Genomic DNA, 18,982 nt, shown 5'->3' on the forward strand with positions numbered 1-18,982 from the left:
TTCCCTTCCTGGGAGAGATGTTTAGAATTGCTGCAGAAGTAGAGCGTCGTGACAACACCTTTTTGGCGCGTTTGCGAGGGACTTATCTGCTGGAGAAAAACACTTGACATGTTTATCTTCTTTCATCGTGGAAAGAACCCGAGTTAGGTGTTATTAGGAAGCCCCCCCTCGGAGCCCGGAAGCAGAGACTTTCTGTGATGGACCATGGTTTGTGTATTTTGAGATCTGTAGCGTTAGGGAGAGAAAGGCATTGACGTTATTTAGATTTTCCTTTATTGCCTTTACTTTTCCAGGCAAAACCAAGCTTGAATGTGCCTCTTGGTGCTGTCATTTCCGTAAGTCAGTGGGCCATGCCCGAGGTCCCACAGGCCCGGGATCCCGTCTGCTCCCTGAGATTCCCCTTGCTCCCCCCGCCCCCCCCCCTACTCCGGAGGCCCCCCCACCCCCACCCCGGTCTCACGGGGCATCACAGAGGAGGACCGGGAACAGGCAGTGTCTTGGCTGTGACTCGCTGTGCTGACCAGCTTCACCACATCTTTAGATTTGGTTCTGTGGCCAGGAAAGTCTGAGACCCGGGCTCCGGCTGCCCCCCACTCATGGTTCCTCTCAGGCTCTTTCCCCACCCCCCACCCCGGGATTACCTGGGGGGTGATCTGTTACCTCCCCCCAAGGGAGAGGGCACTTTCGTCCTAATCACATCCAATTTGCATTCCAGGGCCCAGTGCTGGGATCCAGCCTAGGGAGCTAGAGACCCTGCCACGAAGGCTCCCGTGCCCACCAGCCCCTCCGACCACGAATTCCTGAGGTGCTGAGATAGTTGGTGAGATAGTTGCTTCCCTGCCTCCTTACACGGGCGCGACACCATGTCCAGCTGCTCTGAGGGACAGGCTTGAGCAAGGCAAAAAGGGCCACGGCGACCGGAGAGCAGAGACCAGCCAACTCGTAAGCGGCCCACCTTGAAATAGCCATGGGCCCCAACCGACCAGTTCCAGCAGGCCCAGGTCCCAAGACTGCCAAAACAGGGCAACTGCCCCACGTCCCCACCCTTCTTCCCGCTACCCGACACCTGTGACCCTCGCCACCCGCTTAGCGGACAGTCGGACAGTCGCTCCTTCCCTCTTCTGCCCGAGGAGCCCCTGTGCTATACTCAGTAAACTTCTCTTTTATTCTGAGTTGGGGAAGTAACTTCCACCTGTGCCATCAGCCCCCACCCAATTGGGATGCCCCACATTTGGTGGCCCCCATCCGACCGCTGCACCCCACACAGAGGGTGGTAATGTGGTTTTGGAATATAGGAGAGGTTCGGTGGGGCGGAGTCCAGAGCCGGCAACCAAGAAGGAATTCTTGAGATGTCTTTGGTGCCGAACGGTGGTTTACTAAAGCCCGGGGACAGGCCCGTGGGTGGAGAGAGCCGCCCCCTGCTTGTGAGGGGTGGCTGGTTAAACACTATAGGGTTGGGGGAGGTAAGGAAAAAGGGAGGTTTCAAAGGGATTTTCATATGTTAAAGAAGACTCTTAAGATGCCTGAGGCCTTGCCACAGTCAAGCCCCTCCAGCAAGGCATTAAAAGTAAGAGGGTTGGGAGATTCCTGGAAGACACTTAACGACTGAGCCACCCGGGCGCCCCACACCTACAACTATTTTCGGGATTTTGGAGGCCGACTTTGAAATGCCAGGCCACTGTCCTCGCGGTGGGGGCCTCTCACAGAAATAAATTCTTTCCTTGTTTCACCAACTCTGGATTTTGTCAGCGGCGAGTGGCCCCGGACCTGGCCTGTTTGGATGCTCACCTGCCCCACCCCGGTGCTGTTGTACCCCAGCCCGCCACAGGAGAGAGGGCTGGAGGGGGAGGGAGGGACCTGGGGGGCAAGGAGACACACAGTCCGCTCCCCCTCCATTGTTCATGTTTTTCTCTCTTCCCCCTAAGCTTATCCTTTATCTACACAGGGAATGGTTTCCAGGTTCCTGTTGGGGGCAGAGCCCCACCTTTCCATTCGCTTAAGACAAACCCACCTGGAGCTTCCCCAGAGCTGGTGTGGGGGAGGGGGGCTGGAGGTTCCAGGAAGAGGTTTATTTGCAGCTTTCTATCTTTTCCAGCCATTCCAATTGAGGAAGGACTCTGCACTTTCACCTGAACTGGGTTAGGTTTGCTGCTGGCCTTGTTTCCCGACACCGAGACTGGTCCTGTTTGTGACATGAGGGTGCAGAAGTCCTTCACCCGCTTTGGGCACCGTGTTCAAAGGACAAACAGGCTGTCTACAGATCACCGGGAAAGCTCGGGGCTCTCAGAGGGTCAGGGGGGCAAGAGGTCATGGTCATGGCTCATGGCAGACGCCCAGGGGCCCTACAAACTCAGTAATAACTCTGAGGACCGGGAGAAGAAATACACACTTTCATTAATCACCCAAGGAGCCTCCTCATGTGTGTCACTCATGTGTTCAGCAAAGAGGCCTTGTGCACCTGCTGTGTGCCCGCACCAGGCTGGATGGCCGGATGGCTCCGTGGGGAGGCGACAGGATGGGGGGGGGGGTGGCTGTGTCTCCTGCTGTGACACGGCCCCGGGTTGCAGGTCACGTGCGGGAGGTTCGGAGGGCTTAGAGAGCAAGATGGAGTCACTCATGTCAAGCAATGACACAAGGAGTAAAGGGCACTGTAGCTATGAGACATCGCTGAGAGCAGCGCCAGCAGACAACGCCCCAGAACTGGTGCGGAGCAGGAGCGGAGGGCGTCTGCGGGGCCCGAGCCTGGTTCAGTCCCTCCAAACAGGGAGGACTCTTGCAGCAAACTGTCCGCCTCTTCAGACAGGAGCCCTCTGTCCGACCACTTCGAAAAGGCTGCCGCCGCCGAGGGCTCTGCCAGACGGGACAGGACAGAGGCCTTGTCCCAGCAGTGACCACAGACGGCTGGCGGCCAGGGTTCGGGCACTTCCAGTAACGGCAGTGTTAGCTTGCTGGGTGACTTACTGTCTGTTCTGCTCGGTGTGCCATCTCCGAAGCCAAGCTAATCGTGGGGTGAAACGTCATGGAGTTTGGAATCCTGAACCCACTTTGGAATTCTGTTAACCTCGCTTTGTGACCGAATACAGCGGAGGTTGTGGAAAGCCCCAGCTCGGGTGTGGCCTTCAGAGCTCGCTCCCCACAGAGGCGCCGTGGGCTCAACCCCGGGAGGAGGAGGTGAGACTGGGCAGAGGACGCCCAGCCGTGGCCTCAGGCCACCCCCGGGAACCCTGAAGCCAGCATGGCCTTCCAGGCTTGTCCTGACTCACTCCAGGGTGGCCCAGCCCTTGTCCCCATGCTGATCTGTCTGTGGCCTTGGGCTGCCCTCTGGGCAGAGTGACTCGCTCTCCAGAGCTGGTGCCGTCTCAAAAAATACTTTTTGCTGCAAAACTGTCCGCAGATATTCCCAGCAGCAGGGGTGAGTCGTTCCTGGAAGGTTGATCTGGGGAGCACCTCTGGGTGTCCATGGCTCTGGCTCTGAAATCTGACTCCCTGTGTGACCTTAGGCAAGAGGCTTAACCTCTTTGAATCACAGTTCATCCATCTGAAGAGAGCGTAGCATAACTGTCCGCTCTGTAGTGTTACCAGGAGGATTTTCATTCTCGAGGTAGTGAAAGCCATAGAAAGTGCTCAGTGTGTTTTTGTTTCCGGAAATAAGAAAGTCAGGTCTGGCCTTGAGGGGACTTCTATGCAATCATATAGGTCCAGACAGTTAAGATCCAGTGTGAGGGGAGCATGCGTGAGGAGATCAAGGGGCCCCTCAGGAGTGGCCCCGACCCTATCTTGGGGATGCTCCCCACACGGCAAGGGACATCAAAGCTGGGACCTGTGTGATCAGCCGCAGGAGCTGTCCAGGCAGCGGGGCAGAAGCGTGGGGGAGAGGAAAGGAAGTTTCAGGCAATGGGACTAACATGTGCAAAGGTCCAAAGAGGGGAGAAAAGTGAGCGATGGTGTCTGGAGCCGAACATCCAGGGAGTGGTGGGGACAATGCAGCAGCCTCAGCCCGAGTCATTAACACTGACCTTGGCAAAGGCAGAACTTTCCAGAGGAGGTGCCTTACGTAGGCATGGCCCGCCCTGTTCTCCTGGTTGGCTGGGGCAGGAACCAGCCAGCAGGGGTGCCCTGCGCCTTGGAGGTAATGGATGCTGGACAGAAAAGTACCTTGACCTCCAAGGCCAGGAGGCCCTGAGCCCTGAGGTCTTCCTGCACACGTGGGCAGGGGATGACCTGCCTGGTTGGGAACTGGGACCCTCCTCTGCTAACCCTGAGCTTGGGAGGGAGAAGGGACCTGGGTCTTCCTTTGCACTTGCTCTCAGCGCAGAAGTCATTGGATCACTAACCAGGGAGTCAGGAAAGCAGTGGGCCGTGTGGCTTTGAACCAGTCCCTCTACTTCTCTGGACCCGGGTATGGTTGAAGCAGATGGTGCCTTCTTAGGATACGGCGGCTCTGGTTCCCCGAGTCTGAGGGATTTTCTTGTAGCTTCCCTCTGACAAAATCCCTTCTCTTTGTCCTTTGATCTTGCTTATCTTTACTTTCTTCAAGGAGGCCATTTCCTATTTTTCCTCCCTCTTGACCTCTTAAGAAGCTCTCAGGGCCGCTCTCACAGTCGGCAGGCCTGAGCCTCCTCTCCGCAGCCCCCTGAGAAGGAAACAGAAACAATTGGAATCACTTCCCCAGCAGCCCCGCTCCCCTGTCCAGAGGAGGCATCGAGTTGTTTTCTGGCTGCTGCTGTTTTCCCCCATCCCACCGCACCCTCGGGCCTGCCCTCCCTCGTGACCAGGGCGCTCCGCAGAAGGCCAGCAGAGGCCAAGCCCTGCCCTTTGCCCCAGCCCTGGCCTTTACCCCAGCCCTTGAGTCAGCTGCCTCCCAGCCTTGTACTTGGAACTCTGCTTCTCTCGGAAAGCTCACCTTTGAGGCCGCCTCCTCCATGCAACCTTCCCTGATCTCAGCTGCTGGAACGAATCGGTTCTCCTGGACATGCAGCCTCCCACCTGTCCTGAGTCTTAGCCTCCATTTTAATCTGCTCTGTATCACTGGGAACAAACTAGGGCCTGTGCCCAGCTGCTCCTTGTCCTGAATGTGCAGACAGTGTGTGTGGGGACAGGGAGGGTGGGAGGCTGACCAGGCAGTTCAGCGGTCTGGCCGTGGGGCTCCCCTAGGTCTGATCTTGAAGTGAGTGGAATTTGGCCATGTGCTGCCTGGCCCGATGAGGAGCGGCCAGACGGCCAGGGGGAGTTGCGGGTAGAGTGGGGTGGGATGAGTTCAGGGAGCTAGCTGGAGGCATAGAGGTGGGGGGGCAGGCCATGATGCCAGCCTTGGGGCCCACGGGGGTGATGTGGCTGTCGTTCAGAGTGAGGTGAGGCCCCGCTGCGGGCTTTGAGCAGACAAGGGCAAGACCTGACCTCTGTGTTAATAGGGCCCTACGGGGAGGAACTGTCATGAGCCCATTCCGCGGATGAGAAGGCTGAGGCAGCGAAGGTGAGGGGCCCTATCCTCGCTGATACCACTGGAGGATGTGACTGTCCGTCCTAGCGCCCTGCTCCCGCCATCCCACTCTGCAGTTACGTGTCCAGCTCGCTTGTGTGGGGCGTCACTCCCCCAACCCCGGAACGTAGGCTCCACGATAGCAGGGACGTCAAGTTTACTGCTGCAGCCTTAGTGCCCCGTACGACACCTGTGACCCAGCGGCAGTTCAGTGAACCTTTACAAAGACAGACATCCCAGAGGGCGGCAGCGGGCATGCTGGGTGGTGATTTCTGGAAGGCTCAACATGTGAGGTTTCTTGGGGAATTCCTCGGACACCAAGCCGACCTGAGGTCACATACATGGGTTTCTGCTTGGGACTGCTCCCGACCCCACCATGGCATGTGTCTTGGAGAGTCAGAGAAGGATGCTTGGCCGTGTGGTGTCCTTCATTTACCAATGTCTCCCTTCTTTCACATGCTCAGCCTCTCACAGCTGTCCAGCGGGTGTTCCCCGAGCACTACGCTGTGCCAGACACGAGGCCGGGATGGCACGCTAGCGACCGACAGTGTGGCGCCTGTCCTCGTGGACCTTGGCAGTGAGGGTGAGCGAAGGGGAAACTTTCGATGGGTTCTTTGCACAGGGTGAGGGAGTGGTGTTGGGGTCTGTTCCACGGTGAAAAGTTTCCCTGAGCTGCAGTGGGGGGCAGGGTGGGTCTGGAGTGGGGAGCGGGAGGCAGAGCCTATCTCCTGGGCCATGAGAGGGAGAGGACTCCCGGCTGAGAAAGCAGAAGGACTGGACTTGCCAACCTGGGTGTAGGGGTGAGGGAAAGAGAGGAATCAAAGAATTCTCTCTGATTCTGGCCTGAGCAACAGGGAAAGCACGGGGGGGGGGGGGGGGGGGGGCGGGCGGTGCCAGGGGAGAAGATTAAGAATGCCAAAAGTCTTTGGAGTTCAAGGCCAACACCGTGTTTATTTGTTTAATTGTTACAATGCCTCTTTGCTGAGCCAGAAAATACAATGTACAAGGCCAGGCCCCAGGGTTTTCTGCTGCAGCCCGGGCATTTCCTGCAATGTTGTTGTCATTTCTATACTGGAACCCAGGGAGTCATGTGAGCAGACCTTCCCCTGACCTTGGACTCCTGGGGTGGGCAGGAACTCACTGTACACAGTCTCCCTGCTGGTGTCTCCTGGCACTGGGGTCTGCTGAAGGGCACGTCCCAGGCCCTCCAGGTGGGCGGACCGGGTGTGCCTCACATGTGTGCATGTGAAGTAGGGCTGTGCAGAGAAAAGTTATGTGCATGTCAATAAAATGCATGCCCAGCTAGGTATTTCTTTTTTAAATTATTTTTTAGAATTTTTATTTGTTTATTACAGAGAGAGAGAGAGAGAGAGAGAGAGCAGGGGGAGGGTCAGAGGGAGAACCAGACTCCCCATTGAGCAGGGAGCCCGATGTGGGGCTTGGTCCCAGGACCCTGGAATCATGACCTGAGCCAAAGGCAGGTGCTTAATGACTGAGCTACCCATGGGCCCCTCTGCTAGAGGTGTTTAACATCATGCGGGATTTAGTCCTCATAACAGCCCAATGGCATCGGTATTAACCCCACTATTTAAACAGGAAAATGGAGTCAGAGAGGCCTCACAGAGTGCATAAAGCCTTAGGGGAGACTGCTCAGGTCAGGTCGGTTCCAAGTCCTACCTCCTTGGTCATGCTTTTCTTTCCAGGGGAAACTAAAACACTTTTTCTGTTCTTCCCCAACCCCGCATATCTTATTCTGATTATCCAAGTGGACTTTACACCAGACAGCCCTAAACCAGTACCTGTCTTCCCCTTGGAGGGTGAGTTCCCCGTTTTTTCCCCAAACTCAAGACAGAAGCTTCTAGCGTGACAATGGGCCTTTTTACCTGAGCAAGGAGCGCTGGGCTGTGGCTAACATCACCTGCTGGGTCTGGATTAGCAAGCTGGGGAGACTGGAACTCATTTATGTCTGTGTTAGATCACTGAGCAATCCACTGCCTTAAAAGAGTGTGTGACTCTTTCAACGGGGAGTTTGATTGGTTTGGCTCTTAGGGACCCTGGCTCTGAAGTTCACTCCGAGTGTTGGGACTGACCCAGCTTCTAGTCCCCGTAATAATCTCCCTGGTGCATTGTATCCTCTCAAAAGCTTTCAGAGGCTGTTCGAAGCCACTTAGTACCAAGCAGATGATCTCCCCAGACCAGAATGTCAGAGGAGACAGGAAGGGAACCGCTGACGTAAGGCTTGTGAGCCTGAAGTTATGGCCTGTGGATATCCCAGAGTCAGCAAAAAACATATCCCCCACCCGCGCCCCCCGGTGAATATCATGCAGAGGACCCACGAAAGCTGTGAGAACTACAATGTCTCCGAGAGGGGCTGCAGGGACTTGGATTTGGATTACATCTCTCAGTCAAGGTGAGAATCTGATCAAAGGGGGAAATCGTTGAATAGAATACCAATGGCCCCAAAGAGCGTCACTTGGGCCAAGTCACCAAACCAGGATTTACTACCCTGTCTAATTGCAGTTTCAAACTTCCCCAGAAATTTAAGTCTTTTTTTTTTTTTAAAGATTTATTTATCTGACAGAGAGAGATCACAAGTAGGCAGAGGCAGGCAGAGAGGGGGGGGAAGCAGGCTCCCTGCTGAGCAGAGCCGAGAGCCCTGTGTGGGGCTCGATTCCAGGACCCTGAGATAGATCATGACCTGAGCCAAAGTCAGAGGCTTAACCGACTGAGCCACCCAGGCGCCCCCAGAAATTTAAGTCTTAACACTCAGGCATTTTCTGATCAGAATCTGTCACATGGGTCTTCTCCATCCCCCAACGGAAGGTGAAGTCGTCAGCATGGTTAAGACCCCCTTGCAGTTTTACCCATGGGAAGGTGGTCTTGATCTTGCCTGGGGTAGACCTTTGTTGATATAACTCCTTGCTCCACCCTCTGAGATTTCTATAAAAACCTTCCATTTTGGATGTGGTGCCTATATACAATGGAATATTACTCAGCCATCAAAAAGAATGAAGTCTTGCCATTTGCAATGACGTGGTTGGAACTAGAGGGTATTATGCGAAGCGAAATAAGTCAGTCAGAGGAAGACAAATACCATATGATCTCAGTCATATGGGGAACTTAGGAAACAAAACAGATGAATGTATGGGACAGGAAAAAAGAGAGGAGAGAGGGAGAGACAAACCATAAGAGACTTAAAAATTTTTTAAAAGATTTGTTTATTTATTTTAGAGAGAGCCAAGGGAGGAACAGAGGGAGAGGGAGAGGAAGAATCTCAAGTGACTTCCCAGGGAGTGCAGAGCCCTGTGTGGGGCTTGATCCCAGATCCTGAGATCATGACCTAAGCTGAAACCAAGGGTTGGATGCTCACCCAGGTGTCCCAAGAGACTCTTAATTGCAGGAAACAAATGGAGGGTTGATCGGGGGTGGGCTAGATGGGTGATGGCATAAGGAGGGCACTTGAAGGGATGAGCACTGGGTGTTGTATGTAAGTGACAAATCACTAAATTCTGCTCCTAAGACCAATATTACACATATGTATACTAACTAGAATTTAAGTAAAAATTTGGAGGAAAAAACCCCCGAACAAAACCCTTCCATTTTGTACACCTCCTCAGAGCTCCCCCATTTCCCACCTTGCTAGATGGGATGCTGCCCAATTCATGACTTGCTTAATAGAGCCAATTAGATGTTAAAATTTACTCAGTTGAGGGGCACCTGGGTGGCTCAGTCGGTTGAGTGTCTGCCTTCGGCTCAGGTCATGATCTCTGGGTCTTGGAATCGAGTCCTGCATCGGGCTCCTTGCTAAATGGGGAGCCTGCTTCTCCCTCTGCTTGCCTCTCCCCCTGCTTGTGCTCTCTGTCTCTATTTCTCTGACAAATAAATAAAATCTTTTAGGGGCGCCTGGGTGGCTCAGTGGGTTAAGCCGCTGCCTTCGGCTCAGGTCATGATCTCAGAGTCCTGGGATCGAGCCCTGCATCAGGCTCTCTGCTCAGCAGGGAGCCTGCTTCCTCCTCTCTCTCTGCCTGCCTCTCTGTCTGCTTCTTATCTCTCTGTCAAATAAATAAATAAAATCTTAAAAAATAAATAAATAAATAAAATCTTTTAAAAAATAATAAAATAAAAATAAAATTTACTTGGCTGAATTTTGTTTTTTTACAAAGGACAGTAAAGGAATTTCTATGTGTTTTACCTTAACTCTTAGAACCTTGGTTGTAAATTAAGGTTTATAAAATCTACTATGGGTTTCATGAGAACACAAAGAGATAATGGTCAGAAAAGCATCTCACTCGTGGAAGTCACTTAATGTTTGCTCCAAAGCATTTAAAAATTTCTGCTCTCTGGTCTAATCATCAAGTATGTGCATGCATTTGATGATTGATGAAAATATTCTTGTTAACCTTAATCCTTTAGTAACTAATGTTGGAAAATGGATAAAGGGGAAGAGAAGGGGGGAGGGGTAGATTTTGACACATCTCCTCATCATCCTTACAGGTTTTTAGAATTTTCTCATTTAAAAAAAAAAAAAGAGTATTTATTATTTATTTACATAGGGAGAGAGAGAGAGAGAGAAGCAGACTCCCCGCAAGGAGCAGGGAGCCCTACACCAGGCTCTCTCCTCTATCCCAGGTCCCTGGGATCATGACCTGAGCCAAAGGCAGATGCTTAACCAACTGAGCCACCCAGGCTCCCCTAGAATTTTCTCATGAATGGTCCTAATAATGCAGGGTTGTTGAGCCCAAAGGTCAAGAAAGGATTCATGAAATGTTTTATGATGCAAAAAAGTGTTTTTATTGTAGCAGGACCCTTGGGCAGAAAAGGGAAATCTCTAAAAGGATTTCTGTATGTCAAAGAAGATTACAGGATCCTGGAGGTCTGGCTATTGTCAAGCTAAGGTTGTTTTTTAGTTTCCAGCAAAGCATTAACATTAAGGCAGCTGTGAGTTCTTTGAGAAACGTCACACTACACGTCTCTGGTATTTATCCACAGGCTGCACGTTGTAAGGAAGTTTAATTTTATCTACATTTCTCTTGCCTTTGTTCTCCTTATCACTAATAATTTGCTAGTGAAGTCCCTGTCTCCTAGTAGGACACTTGAAATCCACAAGGCTTTCCCCACAGAATATTAAAATCCTGAGGTACATACATCACTATACATATGAATGGGGAAAGAGAGTCCTTTTCTCATTGTTCTTAAACATTCAAGCAAATTGCAAGAACTTTGAGCTGGAAGGATAGACCCTGAAGCTGTGTATTTAGATTAGGAGAAGCCGGACGTGAGAGACAGTGTTTGTCATCGGGATGGCTTTGAATTAGGGGAACTAACTGGACAGAAGATGGCCTTTCAGGCCTTAAAAAATCATTATTCATCCACAAAAGGAAGGAAACAAGGTCTACATGTGGCATAGGTTTAAAAAAAAAAAAAAAAAAAAAAAAAACATTCTCTCTTCCTCTAACCGGGTATCTCTAACTGGCTATCTAACAGATCACCCCAAATCTGATCAGGCATTTCCTGCTTACACTGCTCTTGATGGCTATCCTGGCCCCATGGTGAGCTCCCCATTCAGAAGTACGCTTTTGGGGGCCTTTCTCAGCAAGGAAGGAATCTTTCTCTTGACTCTAGGTGAAGGTTATGTCTCCTCTCTTTGAATCTCCATTATCACTAGCGACTCCAACTTCCCACAGGGCCTCATTCACTGTCCCCCTTCTATTTACTTACTTGTAGATTTTTTATACTGTAACAACAACAACCCCAGAGGCCCAAGCTGCAGTCACTCATGCCAGCCCACGTCACCAAACGGAATCTCCGTACCTAACCTAATTGCCGTTTTAACCTCTTCCAGAAATGGAATCTTAGTCAGGAATTTTCTGGTCAGCACCCATCTGTCACGTGGGTTCTTTCCATCCCCATCCCCACCCCAGGAAGATAATGTAATACACCCAAAAACCCCAGCTCTTACCCTGAGGGAAAGTGACTTTGCCTGAAACCATCCTTTCTTTTGCTAATTGTTCAGTCCCAGTTCTGTGTATAAAGTCCTTCTCTTCTTTTTTTTTTTTTAAGATTTTATTTATTTATTTATTTGATAGAGAGACATCAAGAGAGAGGGAACACAAACAGGGGGAATGGGAAAGGGAGAAGCAGGCTTCCTGCTGAGCAAGGAGCCCCATCCGTGGAGCCTGGGATCACGACCTGAGCTGAAGGGCAGATGCTTAACGACTGAGCCGCGGGTCCCCGAGTGCTTCCCTTTTGCACAGCCGCTGGATTGAGATGCTACCCCATTCACGGATCGCCTGATAAAGCCAATTACATCTTCAAATTTACTAGGTTAAGTTTTGGGTTTTGACTATATGTATATTCCGTGAACCGGACTGTAAATTTCTAAGGGGGGAGAAGGCCTCCAGGTTCCTTGTGTCAACCTAGGGAGTGTGCCGGCAATAACTGCTCAGTCTGAATTCATACATATGAGGACTACGGTTTGTGCGGGGGTGACGGCACTAGAAGAGCTGAGTGCAGGGAAGCAGGTGGGGGTAGGTGGGGCCTGGCGTTACTAAGTCTGCTTGGTCCCCATTCTGGTGGTTGAAGGACCGACAGAGAAAGGAAAGCATTTTTCACACTGTCAAAGGCCCCAGTGGTTTATCCAAAGCAAGAGGGTAATGATCCCAGGGTCCTGGGATGGAGTCCCGCATCGGGCTCGCTGCTCAGCAGGGACCCTGCTTCTCTCTCTGCCTGCCGCTCCCGCTTATGCTCTGTCCCTCTCTCAAAGAAGTAAATAAACAACAAAACAAAGCAGGAGAGTTTATTTCGTTTTCCATTTGTCCTGAAAAGCTTCAGATATTAGCCGTTGTGGAGTTTGGTTACGGTGTTCTCCGCCCAAAAGCATTCCTTCCCCAAAGCTGCTTTGTTAGAAGTTTTCATCTGAAGTCAGCCAGGATTCCTTCTGGTTATGTCAACAACTCTGTGAGCACGTTATCCAGATGAATTGGCTTCCTGTTGTGTTTTGCAGGAGGATCGAGGACGGCCCGGGATTCCTGCTCTGTGTGTGTGAAGGTTTGAGTCCAGTGTTCTTCCACGGGTCCCTGAAGACAGCTCTGGCTGGGTTTCAACAGGCTGTGCTGGTGTGAGTTCTCTGCTACGCTGATGGGATTTCTAGAGCAGGATGGGGTGAACCCAGTTTTTTAAATAAATTAGCTGATGCTGTCAGTGTTGTGCTTCATTATCTACTTTGATAGGAACATGAAATTAGGAAAGTTCTGGAGAAAGATCCCCCCACATTTCCTCATTCTCTCTGAGCAAGCTGTCCCCAGGTTCCTTGGACTGGACTAGCCTCCACCTTGGCCCACAGAGACTTGAATAAGCACCAGCTTGGTTTGTAGCAACTCAAAGCTACATCTCTAGGATGACCCTTGCTCCCCTTAAAGCACCTACCTGAGGAAACTCAAGGCTGCCAAAAGAATTTGCTGTTTGTTCCAGCCAACACCCAAAGACAAGGCCCCTGGCATGCCGCCATATTTGTGGGCCCATGGGAGCTGAATCTGATATGCTCCAGGTAGTGAACTCAGTCGGTTTCCTAAGGATAAAGCCCCTTTCCCACTCTGTTGTGATTTTTCACTTCCCTGACCAGCGCTCTAGCTTCTCCCCTTAAAATGCCCACTCACGTCTGTTCAAATTGAAGTTATAGTCAGTTATGCTGGACTCCTTTCCTTATTGCAATAGTCGCTACTGATTAAAATCTGCCCTTAGCAGTGTCCTTCAGCGTCTGATTTTGTCTAGCATCTTTAACAACGTAAGTTCAGCTAAGGCCATCCAAAGAATCCTTTGGTTGCTTGAGTGAAGAATGGAAGGGGGCCAACGGGTAGAAACCTCCAGTTTGAAGGTAAATATGGTGTGGGATGTGTACAGCATGGCGACTATAGTTAATAATGCGTATTGTGTATTTGAAAGTTGCTAAGAGTAGATCCTAAAGGTGTTCATCACAGGAGAGAAAAATAATGTAACTTTGTGAGGTGATTTTTAAAAAAATCTGAGGTGACTGATAGTAACTCAACTTATTGTGATCTTTTCACAATACATACATAAATCATTATGTTTTATACCTTAAAGGAGTATAATCTTGTATGTCAGTTAATCTTAATAGGACTGGGGACAAATGCGAGGGAACATACACATTGCTGGTATGAAATGTAAAATGGGGCAGCCACTGTGGGAAACACCTCGGCGGTTCCTCAGAACAGTTAAATGTAGAGTGACCATAGGACCCACCAAATTCCACTCCAGCACATACACAAGCGAATCAAAAACACATGTTCTCAGGGCACCTGGGTAGCTCAGTCGTTAAGCGTCTGCCTTCTGTCCTGATCCCAGGGTCCTGGGATCGAGTCATGCATTGGGTTCCCTGCTCACCCGGAAGCCTGCTTCTCCCTCTCCCACTCCCCCTGCTTGTGGTCCCTTTCTCACTGTCTCTCACTGTCAAATACATAAATAAAACCTTTTTAAAAAAAGTATGTTCTCAGACAGCTTATATACAAATGTATACAGCAAATGGTGTATAGCAGCATGATTTATAATACCGCAAAGTGAAAACTGATGAATGGACAGACAAAATGTGGTCCATGCATACAATGGAACATTATTCCTCACAGGAAGGAATGAAGGACTAACACACACAACAGTAGGAGATGGACCCTGAAAACCTGCTGCTAAATGAAGAAACCCAAACACAGAGGCCACATGTTGTATGATTCCACTAGACAGGAGTTCAAAACAAACAAACCACCACCAACAGCCAAAAAACAAAATGTCCGGAATAGCCAAATGCATGAGGACAGGAAGCAGACTAGCAGTTGCCAGGGACTGGGGGCGGGGGGAGAGGTATGTGGTTCTTTTTGTGGTGATGGAAATGTTCTGAAAGGAGGTAGAGGTAATGATTGCACAATACAGTGAAGATACTAAAACCCACTGGATTGCGCACTTCAAAATGGTGGACTTTATGCTACGTGAATTGCATCTTAATTAAAAAAAGAACACGACTGTGCTTGCAACCCCAGTGTTGTAGAGTAGGTCACACTTGTGCCACCATTTTCTGGTCATATTTACCAGAGATGTTTAAGACTTCTGGAGTCCTGCAATAGTAAATACATATAAGAAAGGCAGCCTGGGAAAGAGAGGTTATTCTGAGGCAGAGGATGGGTGAGGAGGCTCTTTGCCTAATCTTTTCTGGGGGCAGGGAGTGGAGGGGGGAGGCTAGAGGGCAGTGGCTTTCTAGGGCCTGGGATTGCGTTTGGAGAGGAAGCCCAAGCAAGGAGATTCTCTTCCCTTCCCAGATGGCTGTATCCTGTTGGAGGCTTCATCCTTCATACTGACCAGGGAACACGCTGCTCAGATGAAAAGCCCATCTTCCTACAGCAGCCAAAGAAAACGAATGCAGAGAAAAAGCCACCGAAAACCGAGAGGAAGTAGCATTCTGCATCCTGGCTGATAACATCCACAAAATCTAAGCCACGAAGACACGCGGCCCTGGCCTGGCCACTGGGGGGCCTGGGGCCTTGGGGGACACTCAGGACCAGACTGGCCAGACATGAGGAGGGCCCTGGTCCTCAGTGTCACTGGCCCAACTCCACAGCTTTGCTCTTGACCTCAAAGGGGCCAGTGTCCTTGACCTCAAAAGGATTAGTGTCCTTCCTGTATACAGGTAGAGGACAGCGGACTGTTTGGGTTATCTCTGCGTATGTCCCCCTGAGATACACAGGCGGACGGACAGTCCCAGCTGGGGGAAGGCCACCTCACTAGAAGCGATGTGGGAAACATTAGAGGTCCGTTTAACCTGCGGCCCGTTGACAAATACTGGAGGCAGACAGAGTGTAACATTCCTCCAGGAAGCTCCTAACTGTCTCAGCGTTAATGCCTTGCTAGAGGAAAAAGCAACCTTCGTTTGACAACAGCAAGGCCTCCCGCATCCAGTGAGTCTTCTTTAAAAGAGGAAAATCCTTTTGGAACTTCCCTTGTCTTTACTCCCCGCCCCCCACACCCCAAAGTACAGAATCAGTTGCCCCCACAATGCTGGGGCGGCAGGGAGCCACAGGGAGCAGAAGGCAGCATCTCTTTTCTGTCCTCAGGTCCTGTCCCCATGGCTTAATGAAATCACCGCCATTTTGCACCGAAGACGTCTCAAGAATTCTTTCTTGGCCGTGGCTCTGGACGCCCTCCGCCAAACCTCACTTATGTTCCAGAACTACATCAGGAGGACTCCTGCTGAGACAGGCACATCTCAGCTTCTTTCCTGAGGCCCCACCTTTCTTGTGGGCAGGAATGGTGGGGGCACATGTTCGTGGCACCCTATCCTCCTGCGGACTGGAAGTCTGTCCTCCTCTTCCTCTCCACAAGGAAAGTGTGAGGAAACCACCACCGTGGGGACCTGCTTCTTTCTTGCGGGGTGGGTGCTCTTAGGGGAGGGAGACAAGAGACCCTGAGCGTCTTGGCTGATGCAGGAACAGAGCCCTTTTCCTACTTTTGACCAGGAACGCTGTAAGGACCCAATAGCATTCTGTCTCTGACAAAGGTTTATGGACTGCAAAGCAGTATTCAAATGTCTGGGGTAATACAGAGTGTGGGTCTGTTTCTCCCCTTCTATTTCGAAATACTTGGCCTGCAACTGGCTCTTAGTCCTGACCCTTGCCTGTGTTGGGCCAAGGGAAGCTGAGCCTTAGGACTTAACTCTCCAGGAAGGAAAGGAGGGCCTCCTTCCAAGGCCCGTAGAACCTGCTCCCAGCACTTCCTCCCCACCCTGCTCTCCAAAACGCTGATCACAGCGCTCCCTGGTGGAACCTCTGGCAGACCCAGGGCAACCCCAAAGACCCAGAGGGCTCAGGTTGGACTGGGGAGCGCAGGGACCAGGGGGATGCTGCCTACAGAGACAGGTTCCAGTCAGGTGCCCCCGGCTGCTGTCATGCAGAACACAGACTTCTCATTACCTGATATTTTGATGTTTCAGGACAAGCTAGAAACTGCCCTATTGAAAAACCAAAACCAAAACTGAAAACCGATTCTACAAGCCAAAGAAAACAAGCATTGGGAGGTTTGGGCTGCAAACCAACAGGAAAGCTTGATTTTTGTAGAAGAGACCAAACACTGATAACAGTGAATTCCAACACATAAACAAAGAACACTCTTGGTAAAAATATTTTCCATAAAATATAAAAATCACCACTATGAACATATTTGACAAGGAGAAAAAAAGAAGCAAGCTTATTCACTTGCTTCTGAATTTTCCCATACATTTGCTTGTTATGCAATTTTTTAAAACTTCTTATATTAACCAACAGAAACTAGGAAGTTTCAATAAAAATTACGGGAGGAAAAATACAAAATAGAAAACAAAATTTATAAGTTATTTTTTCCCTGCTATTTGGGAAGAAAAAAACAATTCATCCTAAAGGTACATATTCACCAGCTTCCAGAATACCAGAATACCAAGCTTCCACTATACCAATAGTGTGGGTTTATTCGAACTTTTTTAGGAAAGAAATTCATAAACGTGCAATTTTTGCACAATTTGTCCTCATCCTGCCTGATGGCTTCAGCTGCTACTATTTCCTGTGCTGCTCTGATCATCATGCAAAACTTTTCCTCCAAAACCATTTCAGGGTTTTTTGAGAAGCTTTCTTTCTCTTTGAGGTCTTCTCTTTTCTCTTATTTTTATTTTTTTCTAATTTTTTTTTAAGATTTTACTTATTTATTTGAGAGAGAGAAAGAGAGAGAATGAGAGGGGAGAGGTCAAAGGGAAAAGCCGACTCCAAGCTGAGCAGGAAGCCTGATGTGGGACTTGATCCCGGGACTCCAGGATCCTGACCTGAGCAGAAGGCAGTTGCTTAACCAACTGAGCCACCCAGGTGCCATCTTTTCTATTTTTTAAAGCTCCTATGCATTCTTCAAAATCCAGTTTACATGTTGCCACCCACCAACACCCGGATTACACCATGTCTCCGCAGGCCTTCAGATGCAGAAATGGATGAACAGGTCATACATCTTCTGACATTGGGAGTCTACCCAAAGGTGGGCTGTGTCTCTGATGAGGCATAAAGCATTGAAAACACCTCATAGGTTAGAAGCTTGTAGGATAGGTTTTCGGTCTGTTTTGCTCCCCCAGAGTTTGGTACACAGCCAGAATCATGTAAGTAGGATAGTTTAAAAGTATACTGTAAAAATACTTTTATTTTTGAATTTTTGGACCTTTTTTGAGTAGGTATTGATTTTCATGGGTCAGAATGTGGAAGATATAAATGTACATATACGTGAAGTTTCCGTCTCTTCCTTGTTTCCAACCACTCAGTTTCTCTTATCAGTATATACTGATTTTTAGATATCCTCTGGATGAAGTTCACGTTCTTTTACACAGTGAAATCTTTCTATGACCTGGACTTGTTTATCTTCCTAGACCTCTCCCCACACTTAGCCTTTGCCCTTTACTTTCCAGCCTGTACTAAATTTAGCTGCTCAGAATGCTGTGTTCTCTGTGACCCGCTCCTGCTACCCTTTCATCAGTTAGCAGAATGTTTCTGGTCAGCCGGGCCCCAGCTTCTCTGTCGCAGTGGGGACCCGCTGTCCAGAGGTTCCAAGAGCCCTCCATCCCACCCTGCCCCCCTGTTCTCCTGATCGCCCCATTCCTGAGGTACAGTCCTAGTAGGCTTCCGCTTCCCGGAGATCTGAGGCTCCTTAATCATCATTAAAGGCTAAAGACCAGAGGCCAACACACAGCAGAGCTGGATGAAAGCTGCTGTCTCCTGGACAACACTTGGCCATTGTCCTTGTTCTCAAAACTGCAGCCTCAGGAAGTCCTGGGACTGGTGATTGGAAACTGAGGCTTCACCTTCCTGGTATGCGTCCCCAACCCCACCTCTAACAAAGGGGACGTGTCTCCTCCTGGCAGCCTGAAGGAGATGCCCGGCTCACATACAAATTACCCCTGGAGCTGGTGGTTCCCCTCCTTCCATTCTCCCTGGGCACGGTTGGTCACACTGGGATGCACGCTTGTGGGTGTGAGGCGGTATTTCTTACTATGAATGAGTGAAACAGCATTTTTGTTTCATTTCATTATCAGTCTCCTGTGACTTTTACTAGCAGAGGTTAGTGTCCCTGAGTCCAGTCAACACGCAGACACTGAAAAGCTAGATTTTCTCCTCTAAACCCTTAAAGGTCGATTCTGAACCATGATGAATTTGCCTTGATCCGTCCTCTCAGCGGGGCTTTATAGACCACCCGCCCCTACCTACGCCTGGACTCTTCGCCGCGCCCCCCCTGCCCTCCCAGGGCCACGTGCCGCTGTCTCTCAGACTTCAGCCCCTACCTCACTGGATGCCAAATCATTCTGTAAACCGTGAAGTCCTATAAAATGCAAGGTGTTGTGAACATCAGCATTTTTATAATTATTACTCAGATTCTTACTGACGCAAAATTCACATACAGTGACTCCAGGGTGTCACAAATGCCCACTATGTATGTATCTTGAAC

The 18,982-nt window shown here is 50.1% G+C and overlaps 1 long non-coding RNA gene across 1 annotated transcript; it reads left to right on the plus strand.

Moving 5' to 3' along the window:
- The first annotated feature begins 5,319 nt into the window (after positions 1 to 5,319).
- LOC125086435 (uncharacterized) lies at positions 5,320 to 13,850 on the plus strand. The gene is made up of 3 exons (XR_007123193.1): positions 5,320 to 6,062; positions 7,623 to 7,889; positions 12,483 to 13,850. It is a non-coding gene; the product is annotated as an uncharacterized LOC125086435 (long non-coding RNA).
- The last annotated feature ends 5,132 nt before the right edge of the window (positions 13,851 to 18,982 follow it).

This window comes from Lutra lutra, chromosome 15, assembly GCF_902655055.1.
Source record: "Lutra lutra chromosome 15, mLutLut1.2, whole genome shotgun sequence".
In the NCBI taxonomy this organism is placed as follows: domain Eukaryota; kingdom Metazoa; phylum Chordata; class Mammalia; order Carnivora; family Mustelidae; genus Lutra; species Lutra lutra.